Raw genomic sequence first — 11,984 nt, forward strand, 5'->3', positions numbered from 1 at the left:
TTAGAAACATTCATTAGATGTTGTCAATAGAAGATTTTCATAAGATTTGATATATGCACATATAATTTATTTATTTTTGTGTTGGTCCTAGGCTTGAACTCAGAGCCTGGGCACTGTCCCTGAGCTTTTTTGCTCATGGCTAGCACTCTACCATTTGAGCCATAGCTCTAATTCCTACTTTTTGGTGATTAATTAGAGATAAGAGTCTCAAGGACTTTCCTGCTTGGGCTGGTTTTGAACTGCAATCCTCAGATATCAGCCTCCTGTGTGGCTATGATTACAGAAGTGAGCCACAGGTGCCTGGCATAAAATTTATTTTTAAGTAAATGCTGCACTGTTAACGTCTATCAGCAACAGAGGAAACCTCTTTCTTTCCACTATCCCTCATTCTTACATGGTCTTTCTTCTCTACCTAGTTTCAATTTTAAGGCAGCACTGCCAACCTTATATTCTTTCTCCTTGTTTTTTCCTAGAAAAACCTTCACTTGCTTATATTAAAATCAGTTACATCAAATCTACACATTCTGCTCCAGTATTTACAGGTTGAAAGTAGGTGATTAGCTTTTCTTAAAATTCTCAACTGGAAACCATGAGATTCTCATTCATGACTATACTTATAAATTTAAATGAACTTATGATCTAAATGGTCTTCAGGGAACAGAAGGTTGAAATTCATTTAGAATAACTCAGTGGACCTAAGTGCCAGTAATCCTAACTACTTGGGAGGCTGAAATATGGAGAAAGGCACTGAGGCCAGTCTAGGTTTAAAAAAGTAAAATCAAGGCAGTCATTGGTGGTTCATGCCTGTAATCCTAGCCACTCAGGAGGCTGAAATCTGAGGATCACAGTTCAAAGCCAGCTGGGGCAGGAAAATCCATGAAATTCTTATATCCAATAAACTATTCAAAAAAGATGGAGGTAGAGCTGTGGCTCAAGTGGTAGAGTATTCACCTAGAGCAAAAGAAGCTCAGGACAATACCCAGGCCCTGAGTTCAAGACCAAAAAAATATCATATTTTTAAAAATAAGTACTGAAAGGCTTCCATGTTCTCAAATGATACAAAGTCTTGAATCTAGGAAGTATCATCACATGATCCTTCAGTTTTTAAGTGTCACAAGATACAGACTTTGTTAGGTATGTCACCAGATGTCAGAGCAGAAAAAAAGGAAGTATTGAAACACTTGCAGTAAGTAAGCAAGTAAATTTGGAAGTGACTTTAGCACACTGGTAAGCACTCATTTGGAAACTAGAGCCAGAATAACTCTTTAAAGTTGTATAACACAAATTTTCTGGAGTGCTAACTTCACCCACTCAAACCAAGGAAGGCAGCTCCAGCACCATGTGACAAACATTATATATGCATATAAAAAATGATAAAAAAGATAAAAGATAGCTTTTAAAAGACTATTAGGAAGATAGGAAGACAAAGGGGAAGGCACTAAAAGCATTCAATATTAGCATCTTTCCATGAGCAGAAGCAGAAAACTTACACAAGTATTATTTCTCAATGATTAGAAATTACTTTGGCACATGACTTAATACAAAGGAAGCACTGTGTATATATGCTAATTACTTAAACGGTTGCAACATACATTATATAAATATGCATATTAAATAAACATCAATAGCTGATAGATAAATGATTTTTTTTGGTCGCTTTTGTGGGGCTTGAACCATAGCACCTCTTCTGGATTTCTGGTGGTTTATTGGAGATAAGAGTCTCATGGATTTTCCTGTCTGGGCTGGCTTTGAACTATGATTCTCAGATCTCAGCCTCCTTAGTAGCTAGGATTACAGCTGTGAGCCACCAAGCGCCCGGCAGATAAATGATATTAATAAGAAATGGGAGAAAAAGATTTGGAACATCTTCACTGGAATAATAAAATAGATTCATGGTAAATGGTCAATTCTAAAAAGTTATTCAATGCTACCCTCCTCCCAAACTTCAACTGTGTACAAAGCAGCAGTTTGCAGAAAGAACACCAACTCTGTTGATGTATTTACAAGTGGCTAATTACCACAACTCTTGCCATCTTCTCCTCTATGTCTCAGTTTCCTGGCTCACAAAGTCATCTAAGGGGTTTGTTGAGTAATGCATTGTGCCTGCTACCTTCATACATTAATAATGCCTGCTGTGCCCCCACTGCGTGAACCAATTATTTTAGATGCTGAAATAAACCTGGAAACAGAACAAATAAATATCTCTGACTTTTAGTGCTTACTCTCTAGTGTTCACTTACTTTACCTTGTTCTAGGCATAACTCTGCATAACATGGAAATCAATTTTAAAAAGCCCCCAAAATAAATCAAAATACCAATTCAATATAAGAAGACAAAAATCGGGATAACCACGTGGTTCAGGAGATCATAGAAGGTCCCAGGAAAAGGAAAGACACAGAAGATGAAAAGGGAGAAGAGGAAAGGCTGGTCAGAAGTGAAAGCATCTTAAGTGAGTCTTGATGCAAATGCCTCAAATCCAGATAGGAGAGAGTCACAGATTTTAGAAGAGAGAAAGAGTCTGGGAAATCCACCTTCACTACAGTACCTCTGAGTAGTTCATTGAAGCTGGAGTTTCAAAGACAAATCGAGTAGTGATGGGAAATTAAAATGGAAGTCTATATTAGGACTATATTCACAGTGAATGTTAAAAACAAAGAAGTTATGTTCAGTTTGAAGACCTGGGGAATCACTGACAATATCTGAGAAGAGTATGACATACTATTGACGTTTAGATTTCTTTGCAAGAAGTGTGATAGATACGTTGGAATGAGGAAAAAAGAAAAGGAGACATCTGGGAAAAATTACATAACAGGTTGCAGAAAACAGTTTACCAACAACCTACAAGATGCTGGATTGTTAGAAACTTCCAACTCTGTTCACACGTCTCTAACAAAGGCAGCACGCATAGCAACACTACAATTTCTCATTAGCCACACTCCCATGTTCCTTGATTAGACAAGCCTACATCTCCTCCCTCTACTGGTGCCACCTCTACCATCTGCCTGATACCAATACTACATCCTTAAAATGACCTGCCTTACCCACATACTCCTATCCTTGGCCTATCCAAACTGTGACCCACATAAAGCAGGAAAAAATAAAATAAATAATATATATAAATGTGTATATTAATGTTATTAATTTATATAGTTATATATATATATATATATATATATATATATATATATATATATATATATATATATATATATCAGACTGGGCATTTGGAACAATCCAGTTTGAGCCAGGCTCAAATGAAAGTTGACAATTTGGGAAAAGAAAGGCAGTCTCACAATCAAAGTAAAATTAGTCATAAACATTACCTTACGGTATTGAAAGAATTTGTCATTGGTTTAGAGATCTTAGAATAATGTCCCAGATTCAGGTATTTTTCTATTCAGACAAAGTAGGTATGTTAACTACAACAACAGCAACTACAACATGAAATCTTCACTAAAGGGTATCACAGGTAAGTGGATTCTTTGTGATGAAGACACAGAGAATATCTCTCTTGGAAAGTTTTTAGTGAAGAAAAAGGATATTATAAGTAATATTATCAAATATAACCTATTTATATATAACTGCATATATTTTATAGTATCATTAAGGAAAATTGAAGTATTGCGAAATCATGCAAAACAACTGAATACTATGAACTTAAGAAAAAGAGTTCACAACATTTAGAACAGTTCCAAACTCAATCATACTTTCCTTTTCAGAAATAAAGGAATTGAAACCTTTAAGTTGTTTTTACTCAGTAAATGCAATTGCATTTATCTCCCTCACTCATAAAAAGGCCTTAATAAGAATGAGCAGATTTTAGGAAGACAGATGAAAAGATTATCAGCATCAGATAGTGCAGCAGATGTGATCGTAGGAACTGATAGGGAAAGGAAAAAGAAACAAAAAGGAAAAGGAAAGTGAAAGAAAAGAAATGAAAAGAAAAAGGAAAGAAGGAAAAAAGGAAGAAAAAAGAAGGAAAGGAAGGAAGGGAAGAAGGAAGGAAGGACAAAAGAAAGGAAGAAAGAAGAGAGGGAGGGAGGAAAGTTAGGAGGGAAGGAGAGAAATGGATAAGGAAAGCTGCTTTGCTGCTGTAACTATTAACCAGTATGCTGATAGCATCCATTATACAAATCATTGTTTCTAGAGTTAATAAATTCTCCTTCTTCAGCTCTGACAATCTATTAGGTTTATAGAGTCCCCAAAGCAATTTTACTTGTAGTTAAAAAAAAAATTCTTTTCTGTAAATGATTTATAGCTGAATCAGACACCTAGCAAAACATGGAATGGAGGCTTGACTATATGGATATTTATTAACTCTTAACTTTTAAAATTGATTCTAATAAGTATATTTGTCTAACATAGGAGACGTATATTCAAAATTATAGTCAGATTGTCAACATTTCTCTTCATCTGACTGGCAATAGCAAAATAAGTCCTATTTAACAGTTTGAATACTAAGTATGAAACATTCAGTTTTTGCTACACTCTCACATCCTGTTTTAGACTTTTTCAATTCTCCATTTTTTTCACACAACATTAATATAACGTTATTTTTTAGCTACTCTAAAACAATGCATACAGGACGTTCTCATTTTAATAAAAAAAAAGAACAGTCCAGAAAGGGAGGGGAGGGTGAATGAGTTATTCTGCTTGGCAAGTCAACACATTTTTTTTTTTGATACTACCCTGCAAAAATGAGACCCAGCCCAGTTTAAAGGTGGATGCTGTACTTCTGGTAGGTAAAGAGCACCTCTCCCCCTCCGTCCATAGTTCCAGGTTGATTAATCAGAGACATAGAGTCTACAGAATGCTCTTCCTCACAAAGCACTATCATGAAAAGAAGTCAAAGGAAGCTTTAATCTTAGTTAGATGGCATTCTAAATACCCAAGCTAATTTAATTATCCTTAATAAAAAGTATGTGGTCCCCAGCCATCAATAAGACTCCCAGACACAAGGAATTCATTGCCCAATCCACGTCTCTGGACCACACAAGGTAAATGGAACAACCAAGTTCTTCACAATTGTATATGAGGGAAAGAACATTTCTTTTCCTTTTCCTTTTTTTCTTTTGGGTGACTCCTTTCAAAAATATTCCAGAGAGCTGGGAATGGGGCTTAATGGTAGAGCGCTTGCCTAGCACGCATGAAGCCCTGGGTTCGATTCCTCAGCACCACACGAACAGAGTGGGAATGGCGCTGTGGCTCAAGTGGTAGAGGGCTAGCCTTGAGCACAGAGAGGCTCAGGGACAGTGCCCAGGCCCTGAGTTCAAGCCCCGGGACTGGCGCGCGCGCGCACACACACACACACACACACACACAAGTTCAGAGCAAATTCCAATACAATCACAAACGCACTTCGCTTCCTAAGGATTTGCCCGGGGATTGATTAAGGTGCTGCGCTAAAGATCAGCACTTTTTCTCGCTTTGTCACCCTCGGGGATAGGAGTGGACAGGCTGCCAGAACTGCTCTCCAACGACTGGATTTCCCAATGGGAGACCCAGGCGTGCGTGCCGGCGCGGGGCGGGGTGGGGGCAGGAGCCCCACGCGGGCAGCACTCGCCTCTCCACCACCCCCCGCCTCCAGCAAAGGCCAGGAACTCCTGTCTGGAGAGCAACTAACTCAGAATGGTGTAAACGCTCCTCCAGGGGCTGTTTAAAAGTCCAACGCAGCCCGGACGTCCCGTCCTGAGCCATGCCATCAAGCGTACGGGAGGGAAGGGGGCGCGCAGGGCGCAGGCCGGGCGGGGCGCGGGCAGCCTCCGGGCTGGCGTCTTACCGGTTCCTCCCTGGGCACACCGCTCGGCATGGTGATCCCGCGTCTCCAAGGCGCAGGCACCGAGCCAGGCACCGAGCTTCAGGGTTGAGGGGCGAGTCACCCTTCCCAGCCAGGCATCTGTCTTTGGGAAAGACACACGCTTCTTCTTTCCCAAACTCGGTTTCCAGAGCCGGAGTCCAACCTTTGGTGTAAGCCCAGGCGCTACTCCAGCCTCTCCACGGCTCCCCCGACCCTCCTCCTCCTCCTCCTCCTCCTCCTGACTCCCCCCTCCTTCCTCTCCCCCACCAGCCCCAGCCACCCCGGCTTCCGCCAGCCGCCAATCGCCCGCCGCCCCGCCTCCCGTGACGTCAGCGTGGGTGGAGCCTGGCCGAGGCCCGGCTGCCAGCGCCAGCTGTGGGGCACAGCTGCAAGTTTGCACCAAGCAGGTGTCCCAGTGACCCAAGGTCCACGCAGTCCGCTCTCTGATGCTCACCGTGATTGCCAACTGCCGCCATCGTTATTCTTGCTTTAACAATCTGTCCAACAATTCACTCATTTCTCTAGACTTAGAGGACAAAGATTAAATCTAAACAAACGTTCAAAGTTGTCGTTTGATAAGTAAAAAGAAATTGAGGGAGAGGAAAAAAAAAGCACAGTTCAGACTTGTCCTTTTTCTCACTCCATCTATTCCTTTACTCAAGATAATATGTCTGAATTCATACACCTTGTAGGGTCTGTGTATTTAGCGCTCACTTTAAAAAGGTATTTTTAATCCTTAATACATTACCATAACCTATCTGTCTGATCTCTCAAAACTTCTAGTCACCTTAAGGGTTTGTGCCTTAGAAAAGACAGAACTTTCAGAATAGTTCAGGGCAACACTTAAGTAAATGTTTTATCCCACTCAAACAAATACAAATGAAACAATAACTTCGAACTCTCCTAAGGTACCTGTACCTTTTATTCTCTCAAATGTTCCTTGAATGTATAGCAAGAGTGAGAAAATGAAACGATCCTACAAATGTCTGTCAGACAATGAACACTTGCCAGAAGAAGCTGAGTGAACTGGTTGGGAAACTTGAAAACTCTCCTAAATCAAGAGAGGCCAAACAAGTTTTTGCACCTACTGAGGAAATATCTATGCCAGGTGGTAAGAAACACTGTCTGGGTGTGTCTTTCTATGCTGTCTGATCAAGGAAGCCTCTGGCAGGCAAGGGCAAATCTCTACAGCTTAGTCAACTCCAGGATAAACCCAGCCCTAGTATATAACATGTTGCCATTGTACATAGCCTCTGAAATTCCTCTCCCTAGTAAAAACTTTTGCAGTCAGTCCTATGTCTCTCTTTCACTTGATTGAAAAGGAAACCAAGTTTCTATAGGTATTCTTCTAAAGACATTTAAAACTTTACATGAAAGCCAGTCGCTGGTGGCTCATGCCTGTAATCCTAGCTACATAGGAAACTGAGATCTGTAGATCAAAGTTTGAAGCCAGCCCTGGCAGGAAAGTTTGTGGGTCTCTTACCTCCAATGAATCACCAAAAAGCCAGAAGTAGAGCTGTGGCTTAAGTGGTAGAGCATTAGCTTTGAGCAAAAAGGCTCAGGGTCAGCATCTAGGGTCAGCTTTAACTCGAGTTAAAGCTCTAGGAATATAAATATAAATATATATATATATGACTATATATAGATACATATATGTGTATCTTATAAAACCATAATCAGGATTCTTCCTGATATGATACTTCTTGCCTAGTTATATATGATAGAGAAATATTTTTGTTCTTTGAGCCCATTGCTCCAACATATAACATATCAAGTAATATGGGCATTTGTTTGCTTCAAAATATTTTCTGTGTACCTGTAATTTCTGACCTGGATCACAAGCTTATATTTTCATGATTCATATTCAGCCACATCTTTCTCCCCTGTACTTACTAACAGAGTATGATTCAAGCAAGAATTAGGACATTTCCCATGGTCAATTTTTTAAAAGGGAGCTCACAATTAAACTTATCCCTTGTAGATGATCTTCTGTTTTAATAATACCATCACAAGATTTTCTACTTTTTTTTTGGCCAGTCCTGGGGCTTGAACTTAGGGCCTGGGCACTATTCCTGAGCTTCTTTTTGCTCAAGGCTACCATGTTACCATTTGAGCCACAGCGCCACTTTCAGCCTTTTCTGTTTATATGGCATTGAGGAATTGAACCCACGGCTTCATGCATGCTAGGCAAGCACCCTACCACTGAGCCACATTCCTAGTCCAAGATTTTCTACTTTTGTACTGAGTGCTTGTGAACCCTGTCGGACTAGGCACTGTTCTATGCAGCTTACAGATACTATTTCATCCAATCATCTCAGCCCTATAAACTCATTCTTAAAGATGAGAAATCCAAGACACAAACAGCTAGAGAAACTTGTCCAAGATGAGAAGGTCTTGAAATGGAGCCATAAATTGACAATTTCTGGGTCTGGGAATGTGGCTCAGTGATAGAGTGCTTGCCTAGCATGCATGAAGCCGTGGTTTGATTCCTCAGCACCACACAAACAGAAAAAGCATAAAGTGGCACTGTGGCTCAAGTGGTAGAGTAACTAGCTTTGAGCAAAAGAAGCTCAGAGACAGTGTCCAGGTCCTGAGTTCAAGCCCCAGGACTGGCCAAAAAAAACCCAAAAAAACAAGAACACAAAATCAATTTCTCTTCTCTTAAAATCTGTTCAAACTGATTTTCAGAATGAAAGTACAGAACCTGAGGACCTGACTCAAATGGCCTAGAGTATCTGGAAGAGCATCTTCTAGTAAATGGAAATTAAAGAAAGCAAACTGGGCCTGGATTAGGGTGTCATTAAGAGTTATAGGAGGGCTATATAGATTGTAGGTTTCATTTGTCTATAAATTTCTTTTTTCTTTTTCTTTTTTTTTTTTTTTTTTTTTTGCAGTAGTGAGCTTTTCAGGTCAAGGCGAGTGATTTACCACTTGAGCCATGGCACCAGGTCCAGTTTTCTGGTGATTAATTAGAGATAAGAGTCTCACAGACTTTCCTGCTCCGTCTGGCTTTGAATCACTATCCTCAGATCTCAGCTTCCTTAGTAGGTAGGTGTGAGCCACCAGCATCTGGCTTGTCTGTAAATTTCTTAACATAAAGCTTTTTATATTGAAAAACATTTCAGAAGGTAAGAGAAGTATCCACCAATTCAGCTGGAATGGGTATGGACTAGTCCTTCAAGACCACCAGCTACAACCAGTTAGTCCTCTTACTCTTACTCTTGAATTTCCTCTTACTGTTGAATTCTTCATATAACAAGAAAGCATGGGGGTGGGGGAGAAGGGAGGGAAGGAAGAGGGAAGGAGAGAGGGAGGGAGGGAGAGAAGAGAGAAGGAGAGAAATGGACTCACATTCATAAGGTTGTTATATACCAAACATTCAGAGTAGGCTAGCATGTAGAGACCCCAGAAAGAGTTGATATGGAAATTCAAGTTAAAAGCCAGTCTGCTGGCAGAACTCTCCATGTTGATGTTATAATCAGTGCTTAGCCTTGACCTCTGGTGACTTTATCTTTGCAGAGCCTCAATTCCCTAAGAAGTTGAATTACATGCCTTCCAAGGTTAGTTTGGCTTCTAACACTATAATTACCTGACCCAGTTCTTATTTCTTCCTGATCTGCTCTATAATTTAGCAACAATGTCAACAGAAAGGCCATCTTGGAAAATTCTGCCTCTTTTGCCCTGGATATGAATATTCTTCAGAATATTTTATATACATGTGGCTTCAAATTATTCTGATCTATATATCTACTTATTTGAGGATATATACTAAAAACGTCTTTTGCTGATTTTTGTTTTCATTAATACTGGGACTTGTGTTTGCTCCGCTTGATTGCTTGCTCAAGGCTAGTGTTCTTGCAGTCGAGCCACACCTCCAGTCTTCATTTATGATGATTATTTTGGAGATGGAGTCTCTCAGAGTTTTCCGCCTGGGTTGGCTTTGAACATCTATTGTCCAGGTCTTAGTTTCCAGCATAGCTAAGATTAAAATATGTGCCACCAAGCTAGGAATGGCATTATGCTTTATTATTTGTGTTTTTGGTTGTGTGAGTCTTTCCAAGTACATCACTATGTTTATCCATTTCTACCTATGTACCTGTAATCTATATTCTGAATCCTGCTTTTCCTACCTGAAGGTCTATGACCCCATGATAATGAGGTCCTTCTCTTTTGAACTTCTGACAATATATGGCACTTGCTCATATATTAATTTTGGTTTGGAACTTAACTTTTCTAGAGAACTACAAGGAACACATAAGGGACATGGAGGGCAGTAGTAGTCTTAAGCTGAATTGTGGGGACATGGTTTCTCTTCCAAACTGGACTTTAAATTGCTGGATTATATGGTGTGCAAACGATAAGACTATTTTAAAAATAGAAAGTATCAGCGGGGCGCCAGTAGCTCATGCCTGTAATCCTAGCTGCTCAAGAGGCTGAGATTTGATGATCCTGGTTCTAAGCTAACCTGGGCAGAAAAGTTCCTGTGAGACTCTTATCTCCAATAAACTAAAAAAAAAACAAAAAACAAAAAACAAACACCCAGAAGTGGCACTGTGGCTCAAAGTGGAAGAGCAGTAGCCTTGAGGAAAAGAGCTCATGGACAGCACCCAGGCCCTGAGTTCAAACTCCATCATGGAAAAATAAAACAAAACAAAAAGCTGATGCCAGTGGCTCACACCTGTAATCCTAGCTCTTCAGAAGGCTGAGATATGAGGATTGTGGTTCAAAGCCAGCTCAGGCAGGAAAAGTCTTTGAGATTCTTATTTCCAATAAACCACTCAGAAAACCGGAAGTAGTGTTGTGGCACAAGTGGTAGAGCACTAGCCTTGAGCTGAGAGTTGAGGGACAATGCCCAGGCCCAGAGTTCAAGCCCCAACACAAAAACAAAAACAAAACACAAACTAAAACAAAAATATGTAAAACATGTTAGATGAGAAAAATCACTCAAATCTTCCTTGGGTTGAATATTTCTTCACTAATTAAGAAGTACCCGCTGAAATCCTAACATTTCACAGAAGTGGAGGTTATTGTTACAGTGATTACAAGGAGTGGCAATGAGATGGACAGTTTTAAAATGAAAAAATCTCCACAGAAAGACCATACATATGGTATAGTATTGAAAAGGTTGAAATAGCATATCTTCTTATAATAACACCTCCAAGGTGCTGCTACCAAGTAGTTTTTCTCTACACAACCTACATATTGAAGAATTATGTTCTCCTCTGTAGTATATGTTACCTTTCCACTTTTATTATTAACTTTACAGATTAGATTTGCATCCTTCTTTCTGCTAGGTATCATTTGCTTTGAATGGCAGAGGTCATCTTACCCTCAATTTTTCAGCATCTGATTAAAGTAACAGTTGTCATGAGGAGGGGAATAATACTAATACTTTTTGAACTTAGGCTGATGATTTTTATCTATTTATTTTTTATGGTGAATGGTTCTTTATTTTTTATTGTCAAGGTGATGTACAGAGGGGTTTGAATTACATAAGTAAGTAAGGTAGTGAGTATGTTTCTTGTCAACCTTGTTACTCCTTTCCTCAATTTTCTCCCACTTTCCCTCCACTTCAACCCCTCTCCCCCAAGTTGTATAGATCGTTTCCAACATAGTGTCTTGTGTATAAAGCCTCTGATTTTTTAACTTATGGCTGTACTTCTCTTATTTAGCATGGGTTTGAGATCTTTGAGGTTGCCAGATAAAACACAGGAAATTCAGTTAAAATTTAATTCCAGGAAAACAAGTGAATAAGTTTTTAGTTTAAGTGTATCCTGTGCAATGTTTAGGAGACACTTAGATATTATTCATCGTTTATCTGAAGTGTCACACTTGCCTGGGATTTTGTATGTATTTATGTGTTCCATCTGACAATTCTGATGACCTCTCAGATCACATTTGTTGTTTGCACGTGGGGATGAAAACTGTACCTTCTGCTCCTATTAGAATAATCTGTATAAAGAACCTTACAGTAAACCATTGACATAGCGTCTAAATCAGGATGACTTAGTAGGAGACTTGTTAAAACTCTGGGACTCCTGGCCCCGGGATTATTCTAATACAACATACGGTGATTCTTATTAGACGGTTTCTACAGCGTGAAGAGAAGGTTCAGTAGAACCACAAACGACCTTCCGAGCTTGGTAAATCTGCCTTCACAGGGAACAGCAAAGCGTGCGTAGACAAC

The 11,984-nt window shown here is 39.8% G+C and overlaps 1 protein-coding gene across 4 annotated transcripts in view; it reads right to left on the reverse strand.

The window, feature by feature from the left end:
* The window catches only part of Atp10d (ATPase phospholipid transporting 10D (putative)), a 69,856-nt gene extending 63,853 nt beyond the window's left edge, over window positions 1–6,003 (reverse strand). The window contains exon 1 of one of the 4 annotated variants that reach the window (XM_070013001.1): window positions 5,780–6,003. The gene's annotated coding sequence lies outside the window, so the exon portion shown is untranslated. The remainder of the gene's footprint in view (window positions 1–5,779) is intronic. The other 3 variants (XM_070012998.1, XM_070013000.1, XM_070012999.1) reach the window with 3 other exon arrangements.
* Between the last annotated feature and the right edge of the window lie 5,981 nt (window positions 6,004–11,984).

This window comes from Dipodomys merriami, unplaced genomic scaffold (assembly GCF_024711535.1).
Source record: "Dipodomys merriami isolate MVZ:Mamm:240054 unplaced genomic scaffold, mDipMer1.0.p SCAF_9, whole genome shotgun sequence".
In the NCBI taxonomy this organism is placed as follows: Eukaryota; Metazoa; Chordata; class Mammalia; order Rodentia; family Heteromyidae; genus Dipodomys; species Dipodomys merriami.